The 12,618-nt window shown below is 40.0% G+C and overlaps 1 protein-coding gene across 4 annotated transcripts in view; it reads left to right on the top strand.

The window, feature by feature from the left end:
• Window positions 1–846: 846 nt before the first annotated feature.
• The window catches only part of TNR (tenascin R), a 171,403-nt gene continuing 159,631 nt past the window's right edge, over window positions 847–12,618 (top strand). For 2 of the 4 annotated variants that reach the window (XM_075616652.1, XM_075616651.1), the window contains exons 1-2: window positions 848–1,024; window positions 1,538–1,871. The gene's annotated coding sequence lies outside the window, so the exon portion shown is untranslated. Of the gene's footprint in view, window positions 1,025–1,537; window positions 1,872–12,618 lie in introns of all 4 variants that reach the window. The other 2 variants (XM_075616653.1, XM_075616650.1) reach the window with 2 other exon arrangements.

The following is a 12,618-nucleotide window of genomic DNA, read 5'->3' on the forward strand; positions in this document are numbered from 1 at the left end:
GGGGGAGACAATGTGAGGGAGACAGACAGGGAAGGGATTAATTGGAAGAGGGGATAAAGGAAAGCAGTTAAAGATAAGCGTGTGTATTATGAGGCATGTGAAGACTAGAGGGAGAGGGAAACAGGAATCAGCGAGAGACAGTGACTCCTGTTCAATATGTTGTGAATGGGTCTGACTCTTCACCATGCTTAAATGAGGCTTTGCATTGAGCTTACATCTTCCTGAGCAGTTGGGAGACGGGTTCACAGCATGTACATAACGGCCGGTAAGAGAGGATAAAATAGAGGCAGCAGTGTGTGAAGGAAAGAGGAAGCTGGGACAGCAATGAAAGAGACAGGGAGAGGGGAACAAAGTAACACCCCACCGTTATATTTTATACTGAACCCCAAAGGTTGCCAGGTTGGAGTGAACCCTCATTGTTTAACTCCTTCAGTACCAGAGGGGTGCGTTGCAGACCCCTGTGGCTTTGTGTATTCACACAGAGTCCTATCCCATTCCCCCAAATCAGATTCTCTGACCCATAAACCCAGCATGTGAGGTTCCCTCCGACTATAGGGAACGGATGGTAAGTGCAGAAATGGGGGAAACACATTGGAGAGTAAAGCCAAATAAAGGCAAAATAAATGTGATTGAGAATAGAGGGAGACAGTGAAGGGTGAGTGGATGGGAAGGACTAACATTTCAATCGCATGCACTTGATTATATGAAGCTGGGAAATATGCAAATGAAAAAAATTAAGTACAATTTAATAAAGTCATCAAAGAAATATATCACCCCAAATATAGATGTAGGATGCTACTCTTGTAAAATCATTTTTTTTTAGGATAGGAAAGCCGACACCAGTCACATTCATGGACAATCGGCACTGTACCATCCATTGTACACTGTGCTGTGGTGGGGACTACAAGTGGCTTCAAATCACTACATGAGGTGATTGATCAGCTCGAAAATTGACAGTGTTATAGATACCCAGCACTAAAGCTGAAGATTTTCTATTGGTATTCCAGCTGCTGCAGTACAAGAGGTAATGAAACTCTATAAAGAGAGGGTTAAATGGTGTAAGCCTTGTAGTGATAGTAATAAGAAGCCCAATGCACAGGTTGAGCGACCATTCTACATCCACACCACACAACACTTCCACGTTGTCGCTAGTGCACCTTCTATTTAGATTCCTCCATGTAGATTATTTATGTGACTGTTGAGGTTAGGCAGGTAGGGTAGGGGTGGCAATAAAAACACCCAATAAGGAAAGGGGAGATAGAGAAATGGAAGATCAGCTAATTCCCTAATTAGGCTACTTGTGTTGTACATTACTTAATACATGAAACCAATACAGACAGTAATCCTCTGCTAAACCAAGTACTGCAATATATCATTATTAATAGCTGTATGCGATACCTGTAGAGGTTAGACCAACCCAGAGTTTTGTAACTACCTATTATGTGAATATGGTGCCACTAGATTTGTTCTCGGGGGTCATGTATTTAATACTACCAGCTGCATGCACCGCACTCTTTCATCTCTCTCTGTCCACTAGGGGGCCACGGTAGACTGCGCACAACTGACAAGTGCTGAGAGGGAATATGACAGCACAGGGTTTTTGCACTCTAATAAACCCCAGCAGGATCGGCAACGGGTGCACAGTGTGCTAAAGAGACTGATACGGGAGAGCCTGCAACAGATACCCGGTGACACACACACACACACACACACAAAGAACTGAGGTTGTCCACAGCAGAGGAGACGGATGGGAGAACCTTTTGCTGGTGGATTGTGTTGAAGCAGCTGCTGAGGAGCCAACATTTCTCCACCCCGAAACCTGAATCAGCGCAGGCAACCTCTTTCCATCCCAGTCCAGCTTCTTCAGCCTGGTGAGTTTCTGTAGCAGTTCTATGTCTCTGTTGAGCTGAGTCTGTTTCAGCACCATGGACAGTTGACACGGGGTAGTATGTGCTGCCGTGCTGATGCTGACTACTGGTCACCTAGCACTAGAAACCTTTTATGAATGGGACTGACGCTTTGAGGGGTGTTTAAATGAACATGCAGAGATTGTAAGCATGTTACTCTATTATTTGAGGCTGGGTTGGGGAGAATTCAATGTATATTTATGGATGGAGAGTGGTGGAAAAGTAGTTGCATTGGTGGTGGAGGAGGTGGGAGTTTACTGCATTGTTGCTGGTTTGAGAGGGACAGACCCGAACACCTGATTTTAACACCTATCCAGCTGAACGGCCAGCATCACATTGAAAAACATTGTTTGTTCTGTGAGTCTTGTCAGCAGTGAACAGAACCCACAAATATAATGTGGACCTGCACTCGGTTATATTAAGAAATGTCTGTCAATTCGGGAATTAACCTAGAAGCCAGCAGTGCACTTGTGTAGTGAGAGGTGGCATTCATGGTAGAATTTACCCTTCTTATAGAGGTTTCTTTTTTTCTAGAGCGGTCGACCATACATGATTTATGGAAGTTTATGATTTGTGGATAGCGCTGGTTCCCCCTCCACAATGCCTAATATTAAATGCAGTGAGACAATCAGCAGTTAAGTTTCTGTCAGCTAATAGCATATATGGGTGGAACAAAAATGCAAGCACTTTAATGTAGAGACAGCTTACAGCAGCATTTGAAGGAGTGTTAAATATTGATCCAGTCCTCTACAAAATGCTATCCTGATTGAGCCACTGATAAAGGGGGAAAAAAAGAACTCCTTCCAGTTCACAATACTGAAGCTTCTCTGTGCGTCTCTGCTCCCATTATTATACATCTTTTTAAATAGAGTTGTTCTTAGTCACCGAAACAGACCAACCATTGCATAGCCGCAGAAAATTACTCCACAGTCCCTTTCTCTGATATACAGACCTGGCTTCATTAACCACTCGGCAATTAACCTCTTCAGTGCTAGAGGGGCCAGCAAATGTATGCAAGAGACCAGCATAAGATTACACTGCTTACTATACTTATACACCATGGGCGAATATGCATTAAAGAATCCTGGCTGCAGAAATAGGGCAAATAATAGCACCAGATTGATATATTTAAAAAAAAAATCCGATTGACAGTAATGGGATTTTTTATTCTTTGCTTTGCTAAAACCTGGTGTATTTTTTTTGTTTTAGTTTCGCTGCCTTTTCTTTTTCACCCGGGAGAGTTTTATACATAAACCTCTATATGTCTATGCACAGACAATTCTATGGTTGCTTCCTGCACAGTTATTGACTCACTTTGTTTAACCATATATTGCTAATAATTCGGTTGGCAATAACGAACTAATTGGCTAATCAATTATGCTGTGCATTGCACTACCCCATATTCTCATGAACATATATTAAAAATTTCTGTACTCTACCTATTCTTGTCTTTTATAGAAATTCTGTAGGGATTCTGTTTTTTATAAAGGGGGATGGGGGGTTCTAGTGTGAGATCTGTGTTTCTTTTTTTTTTGGTTTTGTTTTTACAGTGTTTTGAACTTATTAAAGCAAAATCTGTGTTTATCCATATTAAAAACTAAATAAAATGGTCACATTTGAATTTGGTGTTCATCTGTGCCCTTTTTATAGTTTCCATAATTCCTTTGGTTTGCCTTTGTAACCTATGTGTGGCTGGGTTGCAACAAGAGGTCTAATTCAATAAGAAATTCTGCTTCTTTCCATTTTTTATCAGTTTTACCTGGAAGTGCAAGATGATCAATCACTGTTTTTTCTGTGTTTTTCAGTTACAGACTAAAACTGAAATCCCTAGATAGAATGGACTGTATCCTTGCGTCAATCAACGGAGCTGTTAATTTCTACTAGTGACAAGTTGTGTCTGTGTGGGGTTAACAGGGTATTGTAGCCCTCCCTGCAACTATCCTAAGGACTTGTCACTTCTGTACAGATAGCACATGAATATCAAGCCTTTCAATTAGATAGTTGAATGGATGAGGGTAGGGAATGAGTCATTGTTACTACAACACTGGACATGTCCCCGAGTCCATTCTTCTAGTTGTTTAAACATTGCATTGACACTTTCCAGATAACAGGCTCTATATCCGATCCTCTGAGCTGAAACCAAGAGTTGATAAACTTGAAATCTTTACACCCAACCCATATGCTATCCAACTTTTGAGCTAACATGCTTTTGAGCTTTCCTAAACTAACCCTTTAAGCTGCTAGATTTGTATCCCAACCAATCATCTGATCTGATCTGCCCCACTACACCTTACACACTCTACAGCCCTACTTCCACCTTCTGTGCTGTCCCACTTTAGCTCATTGAGTCTGAATCTCTGTTATCATGCTCTGAGCTTTCCAACCTCAGAAGGGACATCTTTATCTCTACGTTTGTCCTCTGTATAGTCTGTCTCATAAAACTGACAGGTCTGTATATCTGCACATTCTAGGTTCCCCAGTGCTAAAGTATACACATTTTGACTACTTTCACCAATTTCCTAGAGGTTACAAACACCATATCCGTATGCTTGTATTTTAATATCAAGCTCTAGAGGTCCCTAATCATCCTTTAAGCAGTAGAGATGGTCACCCATTATACCAGAGGCCTAATTCTAGAGGTGGCCCCTGTTCTAGCCCTTTGAGCTACCCGGCCATAGAAGTAACAACTTCTTAATCCATGTGATACTAACCTATTTGGCAGCAAAGGGGTTAATCATGGCATTAACTCCCCATAATTTTCCTAGACATTCTCTGATCTCCTATGATAGCGGACAAGCTCCTCAATTGCTTTGGTGCTGCTTGTAATGACAATGCAACATCTAATAAAATGTCTTGTTACAAGTAAAGATCAGAGGTTTATAGCATCACATATCTGAACAGAGTGGGGGTGGAGACTGACAACGATTCAATTATTGTCCAAGTCCATCTAAAATGTCAGCCTTGTTATTACCCTGGGGGAGGCAGAGTAACTTTCCTTTCTGGATATTGAAAATGTGCTAATAACCTGCAGTTTGATCCTTGGGTAAAGATTAATAAACCAATTATTCCTAACACAGAAGAAGCCAGAGGAAACATAAGCTTTTTTTTATCCCTGAGTTTAATAGCTTTGGTGCATTTCATGCATAGGTGACCATCTAATAAGTTAACCTCTCTTCTATGGTCCAGTAGCACCCATAGGTGTAATCTCTGATGTCCCCACCCAGGGTAGTGTCAGACTGCCCTCTGAGACCCCACACAATCTTCCAGCTCATACTTTTCACGAAGCATCATTTCCAAACCAAACCTTAAATGTCTCCCCCAAAATACAAGAGGTTAACTTATACTGTATTGATAAATCATATATTTAGGTGAATCAATAGAAATGCCTAAGCTTTACACTGGGATGTGCTGAACTTTCTTTCTTCACACTGGGCACAGTTCATTAATTTCAGAGTAGATTAAGAGCATAAAATAATATAGTTACAAGCTCCTTTTTCTCGCCTTTACAGATTTATTTTTGTGTTAACTGCAGGCTCTTAAATTTGGAATAAATATTATGCTGTGAACTGGAACTCTAAAATATCAAGTCCCAGCAATCATTACCATTTAAAATACCTCTCTTCTTTGGATGGGATGTGGGTAAGAGGAAGGAATGTCTCAGATATTGAGAATGGGGGTTATTCATCATGCCATCAGTAGCAATCAACCAAAATAGATTTGTGTACGTGATTGTTATGTGTGTGATTGTTGTATAATAACAAAGATATGCAGCAATGCTCTGCAGATATATAGCATGGAAGAAGTGTGGATATACTCTTTAGATCTCTAGACCTATGAAAGGATTTATAGAATGGTGCTGTAAAGCAAGGAATTGTATCTCTCGAATTCTCTGCAGATCTGTTATGTTAGGAGGGTATTCATAGAGCAATTATCTGCACATCCACAGCAGTGAATGGGGTTATGGAGCAATGACATGTAGCCCTCTGATACAACAATGATATATGAATCTCTCTTAGTGGGAAGGGATTTATTGAGAAATTCTCTGCAGGTCTCTCTAGAACATAGGATGTTAATGGTAAATTGCTCTTTATACTTTTCTCTCTGGATAGAGATTAATGGCAGATAGATGCTGGTACAGTGTCCTACAGATAGAGGCTAACAGACCTTAATTTAAACAAAAGCGTGGTCTACATTGTATTCTAAACCATAGCTGCTGCCACTCCCTCCCATTAACCCTGCAGCATTTGGGTTGAAGTTAACTAAGGCCTGCATCTGCATCTCTGATTGATCAAGGTGATCAATGAGTCACTTTGCTAATTTAATTTAATCAGCAATCAATTAGTGCTGGTGCAGAAATTGTTGGATACTGGAAAGTACAACGTGCCTCAGGCCAACAGGGAGCTCTATGCACAATGAGGAGGGGCAGGAAAACCCCACTACATTCCTAAGGACAAGTAACTGGACATTTGCCCATCTCCACCAATATAGCTCTGAAAATGCTTTCTGTGCTACCTATGGGAATCTTTTAGATTTTAAAAGATCGGTGACAACTGTATTTGGAAGGCTCTCATTCCCTAATGACTCAATTAATCTTTGTTATTGCTCGGTTGGTAACACATCACTCTTAACAGATTCCTGCATTGTTGTACCAGCCACACCAGCCATCAGTATTGGTTATGTGGCACAGTGTGCTACAAAGAGATGATATGTACAGAAGCTTTCAAGACATCACAGGGATTTTCTTCAAAGGTACTGTATCCAGTAACCCTACTGGGTTTTGCTATATTTCTGCCAAGAAAGTGCTGTACAGTACAGTGAATGATGCTATTCAAATAGTACATACATGCTGAACAATTACAGACAATACATCGATGGGCCTAATTAAACAATATGGACTGGTTGGATCTGGAAATGGGTGAATAATCCAGTACCAAAATCTACCTCCCAATCATTGTTTAAAGCAGTGTTTCCCAAACAGGGAGACCTGTCAAGAGAGACACAGAGTGAAAGGAGAGACATAAATCTGTGAGATATATAAAATGTGGCAAATAAATGAGGATATTGAGTGACAAATATAAAAAAAGGGGGGGGGGTGGACTCAAAATAGTCACAGATAGTAAGAATGACAGTTTTGGCATCAATGACCCAATAAATATATTTAAATATGTGGAATCATTCTTTTAAATATGTTTTTTTTTTGGGGACCACCCCCCAAATCTTGGACATTTTTCGATGTGTACCAAATACAAAATACAGAATAGGGACCCAAAGGCAGAACTGGAGGACCAGGTTAAAAGGATGTTTGTTGAAAACCACTGGTCTAAACCAAGTCATAGGGTTTAGAGGTGTGAATATTTGTCTGTAATAGACCTGAAGAAGTGCAAATTTAACAAAGTGTGATACCTCTTAAAGCTGCAGATCAAGAAATATCCTACATGTGTTTTTTTTAATTTTTTTGAGAAAATACTTGTAGCATTTCTTTAAAAAAATGTAAAAAAACAGCAACTCTGAATGACATTTTTTTTTTTTACTTAAATTTTTATTGAGCATTTTTTATACATACAAAATAAGGTAAACAAAACATACAACACAAAAAATGGGGGATACAATAATACAAATAATCTGGTTGTGGAACAATAAAGGAGAGGGAGATCAGGGAGTGGGGAAGGGGTAGCATTTGTAACAATATAGCACTGTACATAACAATGTAAATATCACATGTATCACTCTGTTCCAAGTATTCTAATCTATATATGGGGATAAACCTGCATGGCGGAACCAAGGAGCCCAAATCTCAGAGAATTGCGAGGTAGAGCCGTTCAGGTAGGCTGAGAGTTTTTCCATATAGACTATATGCCAAATGTTGTTATTTTTGTTGTTTAAGGATGGGTGGGCAGGTTGTTTCCAATTTTTGGCAATTGTACACCCTGTAGCATTTAAAATTTGGAATATTACTCTAGCTTTTTTTTTTGGAGATATTGGCCATTGGTTTTCTTAGCAATATATATATACTGGGTCGTGTGGGACAGTGATTTCTAGGATCTTGTGTATTAATGTGAACACTTCCGTCCATGTTTGTTGGATTTTGGGACAGGACCAGAATATATTCAGTATATTCCCCATTTCACCACAGCAACGCCAGCACAAGGGGGAAACACCTGGGAGAAAAGAGTGCAACCTGGCAGGAGTCATATACCATCTGAATATTAACTTGTAAATATTCTCCTTAATCACAACGCACGATGAGTTTTTGGAAGCAGCTTCCCAAATGTCTTTCCAGATATCGAGATCTGTACAGGCATTAAGATCCTTTTCCCAGGATACCATATAGTTATCGGGGGTTTGGTTGCTCTTGATAGAGGATAAACTCTGATATATTCTGGAGATAATGCCCTTTGTGTGGGGCTGGTGTAGACACCAGTCCTCATACAAAGTTAAAGCATGGGGTTGACCTTGTTTGTAGACTGATTGAATATAATGCCTAACCTGGAGAAATCTGAAGAATTCGGAAGAGGGGATATCATGGTTTGTTTGTAGCGAAGCGAATGGGGGGACTTTCCCTTGAGAATATCCTTAACTCTTGTAAGTCCTTTTTGAACCCAGGTATTGGAGTGCAGGTTTCTTGTGTAAAAAGGAAAGAGGGGTCCGAGAATAGGGGTTGCATGAGGAAAGGGGTACCACTTAGTTGGATCCTGGATTTAAGGGAATCCCAGAGATTACAGGCAAAGGATATCACCGGATTCTTGTAAATCTTGGTTGGTCTAGACTTTTTATTGATCCAGAGAAGACTTTTTATTTTACATGGGTAACAAATCAAATCCTCTATCTCGACCCACCTCCTTTCGGTTGGGTTTGAATGCCAGCTAATAAGTTGCCCTAGTTGTGCAGCTCTATAGTAGTTTTGTAAGTTCGGGAGAGCTAAGCCTCCTTCTGATTTGGACTTATAAAGAATATCTTTGCGAACTCTGGGTCGCCTATTTTGCCAGACAAACTTCAAAATTTTCTTCTGAATATTATTTAGGTCTTTCTGACAGATTTTAACCGGGAGAGTTTGGAAGAGATAGAGGAGTCTAGGTAAAATATTCATTTTAATAGTGGTTATCCGCCCAAACCAGGATATTATATATGGATTCCAAGTGGTTAAATCCTTGACTATCTGGTCGAAAAAGGGTTTAAAGTTTGCGTTGTATAAAGTTGAATAATCTTTTGTTAATTGGACCCCTAGATATTTAATATGGTTCGTATTCCATTTGAAGTCGAAGTTTAGTTGGAGTAATTTTACTAATTCTTTGGGGAGATTTAAACTAAGGGCCATGGATTTGGAATTATTAATTTTATAACCTGAAAGGGAGCCAAATTCTGATAAAACGTGGAAAAGGTTAGGGAGGGATGTGAGAGGTTTTGAGAGCGTCAATAGCATATCATCCGCAAATAGAGCTATCTTGAATTCTTCCTGGCCAACATAAATACCTGCAATATTGGGATTCATCCTTATCCGGCATGCTAATAGTTCTATGGCTAAGGCAAACAACAAGGGTGACAGCGGACATCCTTGTCTAGTTCCATTTAATATTGAAAAGGGATCAGACAAAGAGTTGTTCGTTCTCACAATGGCCGTTGGTGTGGAGTATAGTGTGTTTATGCTATTTAAAATTTTGGATGTGAATCCCATCTGCGAAAGCGTAGCTGACATAAACTGCCCTCTAATCGATCGAACGCTTTTTCTGCGTCTAGAGAGAGTAATAGAGATGGGCACTTTGTGTGTTTTGCTACATGTATTAGATTCACCGTCCTCCTTGTGTTGTCAAGGGCTTGTCTGCCCAGGACAAACCCCACCTGGTCCGGATGAACCAATTTAGGGAGAATACTATTCAATCTGTTAGCTAAGATCTTTGCATATAGTTTTAGATCTGTATTTAACAGTGAAATAGGTCTGTAGCTAGAGCACAGCAGAGGATCTTTCCCCTCTTTTGGGATTAACAATATGGTAGCACGAAGCATATCTCTACGAGGGGGAAGGCCTAGTAGCATCTCATTAAATATTTTGGAAAGAAATGGGAGGAGCGTTGTAGAATATTTCTTATAATAAAGATGAGAAAATCCATCCGGACCAGGGGCCTTCCCAATTTTCAGGGATTTTATTGCTTCCGTAATTTCCAGGGGCTCTATAGTTTTTTCAAGGCTTATGATATCATTCGGATCTAGAGTGGGGAGTCGGAATTCTGTTAGATAATTTAGAATCTTTATTGCTCTTTTATTTTTAGCCAAGTCTCCCACTGGGCCTGGTAGGTTGTAAAGGGATGTATAGTAGTCTTTAAATGCGTCACTTATCATTTTGGGGTTGTGGGATACTAAGCCATGTTTAGTGTAGATGTTATGAATTTTAGCTTTAGCTTGTTTTTGCTTTAGTTTGCGTGCCAACATTCTATCTGCTTTATTACTTTATCCGTAATATTTCTGTTGAGTCCATCTTATAGCTCTTTCTGCGTTTGACACTAACAAAAGGTTTAGTTCGCCCCTCACTGAGATTATCTGCCTGTAATTTTTCCGGGAGGGGTTTGACTTGTGAATAAATTCTAGCTCTGATAATTTTTGTGTTAGTATTTCAATTTGTTTGTTTTTTCTTTTTTTTTTCCGAGAAGCCAGGGCAATCAATTTGACTCTTATCACTGATTTGTGGGCCTCCCAAAGGGTAAAAGAGGAAACTTCTGGGGTATTGTTTATTTCAAAGTATTGGGCCACTTCTTTTTCTATTGATTGGACATTTTGTGGGTTCAATAGTAGGGATTCATTTAAGGACCACAACCTTGTTTTATTTTTGAATAGTGAGGCCTACTAATCTGGTTATAAGTGTAGAGTGGTCTGACCAAGCAGAGGGGACAATAACTGCTGAGGAAATATTATCGCTAATTTGTTGGTCTATTAGGATATAATCAATTCGAGAATAGCTGTTATGGGGGTGAGAAAAAAAGGAGAAATCCTTTACCTTGTTATTTATTAATCTCCAGCAGTCTACCAAGAACAGCTCCTTGGTCATAGATACAAGTCCCCGAGTAGAGGGAACTATTTTTTGTGGGAGACTGGGGGATTTATCTAAATTTGGGTCCATATTTGGATTTAAATCTCCTGCGAAGATTAAAAGGCCTTTCTGGACAGAGTGAATTAAATTTGTTAGTTCCTGGATAAAAGATTCTTGGTTTTCGTTAGGGGCATAAGTGTTGACTATTGTTCTATCAGTAGAGTCAAGTGACCCTGTAATGATTAGAATTCTCCCAGCGAGATCACTTTTAATTTTGTCTACTTTGAAATTTACATTTTTATGGAGAAGTGTAGCTACGCCATTCTTTTTTGTGGGAGCTGATGAGTGGTAGACTAGAGGGTAATCACTGCTGGACAGCAGCGATTGATCCTCTTTTTTCAGATGAGTTTCTTGTAACAAAATGATATCTCCTGCTAGTCTTTTGGCTTCCGAGAGAGCAATACGTCTCTTTCGGGGGGTGTTTAAGCCCTTGGTGTTTTGGGATATTATATTAATCGGCATGGTGGTGGTTTAGAGTGATATAATACAAATGAACAGAGTGATAACTTACATATAGTTGAAGAGTCGGTACATCCGTCTTCGGAAACAATCTGGAAAGTGAACATATACATCGAGAGATATACATATTATTACATAATAGTGACAAATGCTTGCAAAACTTGGAGGAGGGGAGGGGTAGAGAAGGTAAGGAGGTGTAAACCGAGGACCCCGGCTTCCAAACATTGTTTGGGGGGGCCAGCCATAGTGGAACCCGTGGTGTGAGTCTCTCGCACTCACAGATTAAATGAACATGAGGGGGGCGGGTAGTGGCCCAGCGGCTCGACGCCGCAGTGCTCCTTTGTTTAGGAGCTAAGCCTTCGAGAAGGAAAAACAAAATCACCCCAAAGAGTACGGGGTGGGTTGTGTGTGTGTGATCTTACACATCAGGGGAATAAAAACAAGAATGGAGGGCATTGCACGTTATAACTGTTTACAGCAACATATCCTTTCTCCATTTTAAAAGCATTAAGTAGGGTTGGCTGGCAGCTATAGTTTGGCAGGCTCTGCATTTATAGTCTATAGGGGGAGGGACAAAAAACATGGAAAAAATTACACAAAACATAACCTTTAATATTTTAGTCTCTAATAAAGATTTAGTGGCTGAACTTTGGGAGACCAATACTATTATAGACAACATATCGGTCTAAAACCTATATTCCAAATACACTTCTATCTAGAAAACAGTTCCAAACTAGACCATTGTATATCAGTCCCTCTGAGTGTTCAGATTAGTTCAAACTGACTGTCAAACTTTAAATGTCTCGAAAGTGTGAGTAACTTGGGAGAACAAAGAAATAACCTGAGTTTTGGAACTTGCATGTTTTATAGACTAAGAAGCTAAACTCGGTAACTTCTTGATGTGCAGGTTGTCGTTGTCGTTGTTGTTAGATCAAATTGGTCGATGTGCTCTAGATATCGCGACCGTTGATTAGATTTTAGATAGGTTGCTGGAGTGAACCACGTCTCCATTTGTACCTTATGTCCAGACCACGTTTTGGCTTGCCTGCCATCTTAAATGGGTGTTAGGTGTTAGGTAAGTATCTAGCACTAGTTTTTCAAGTGGGTTGGGTCTTTGCTCGTCTAGAGGTTGGAGTTTTCACCCATGCCTGGTGTTGTGTCTTAGGTGAATGA

The sequence above is a fragment of the Ascaphus truei genome, chromosome 10, assembly GCF_040206685.1.
Source record: "Ascaphus truei isolate aAscTru1 chromosome 10, aAscTru1.hap1, whole genome shotgun sequence".
Classification (NCBI taxonomy): Eukaryota; Metazoa; Chordata; class Amphibia; order Anura; family Ascaphidae; genus Ascaphus; species Ascaphus truei.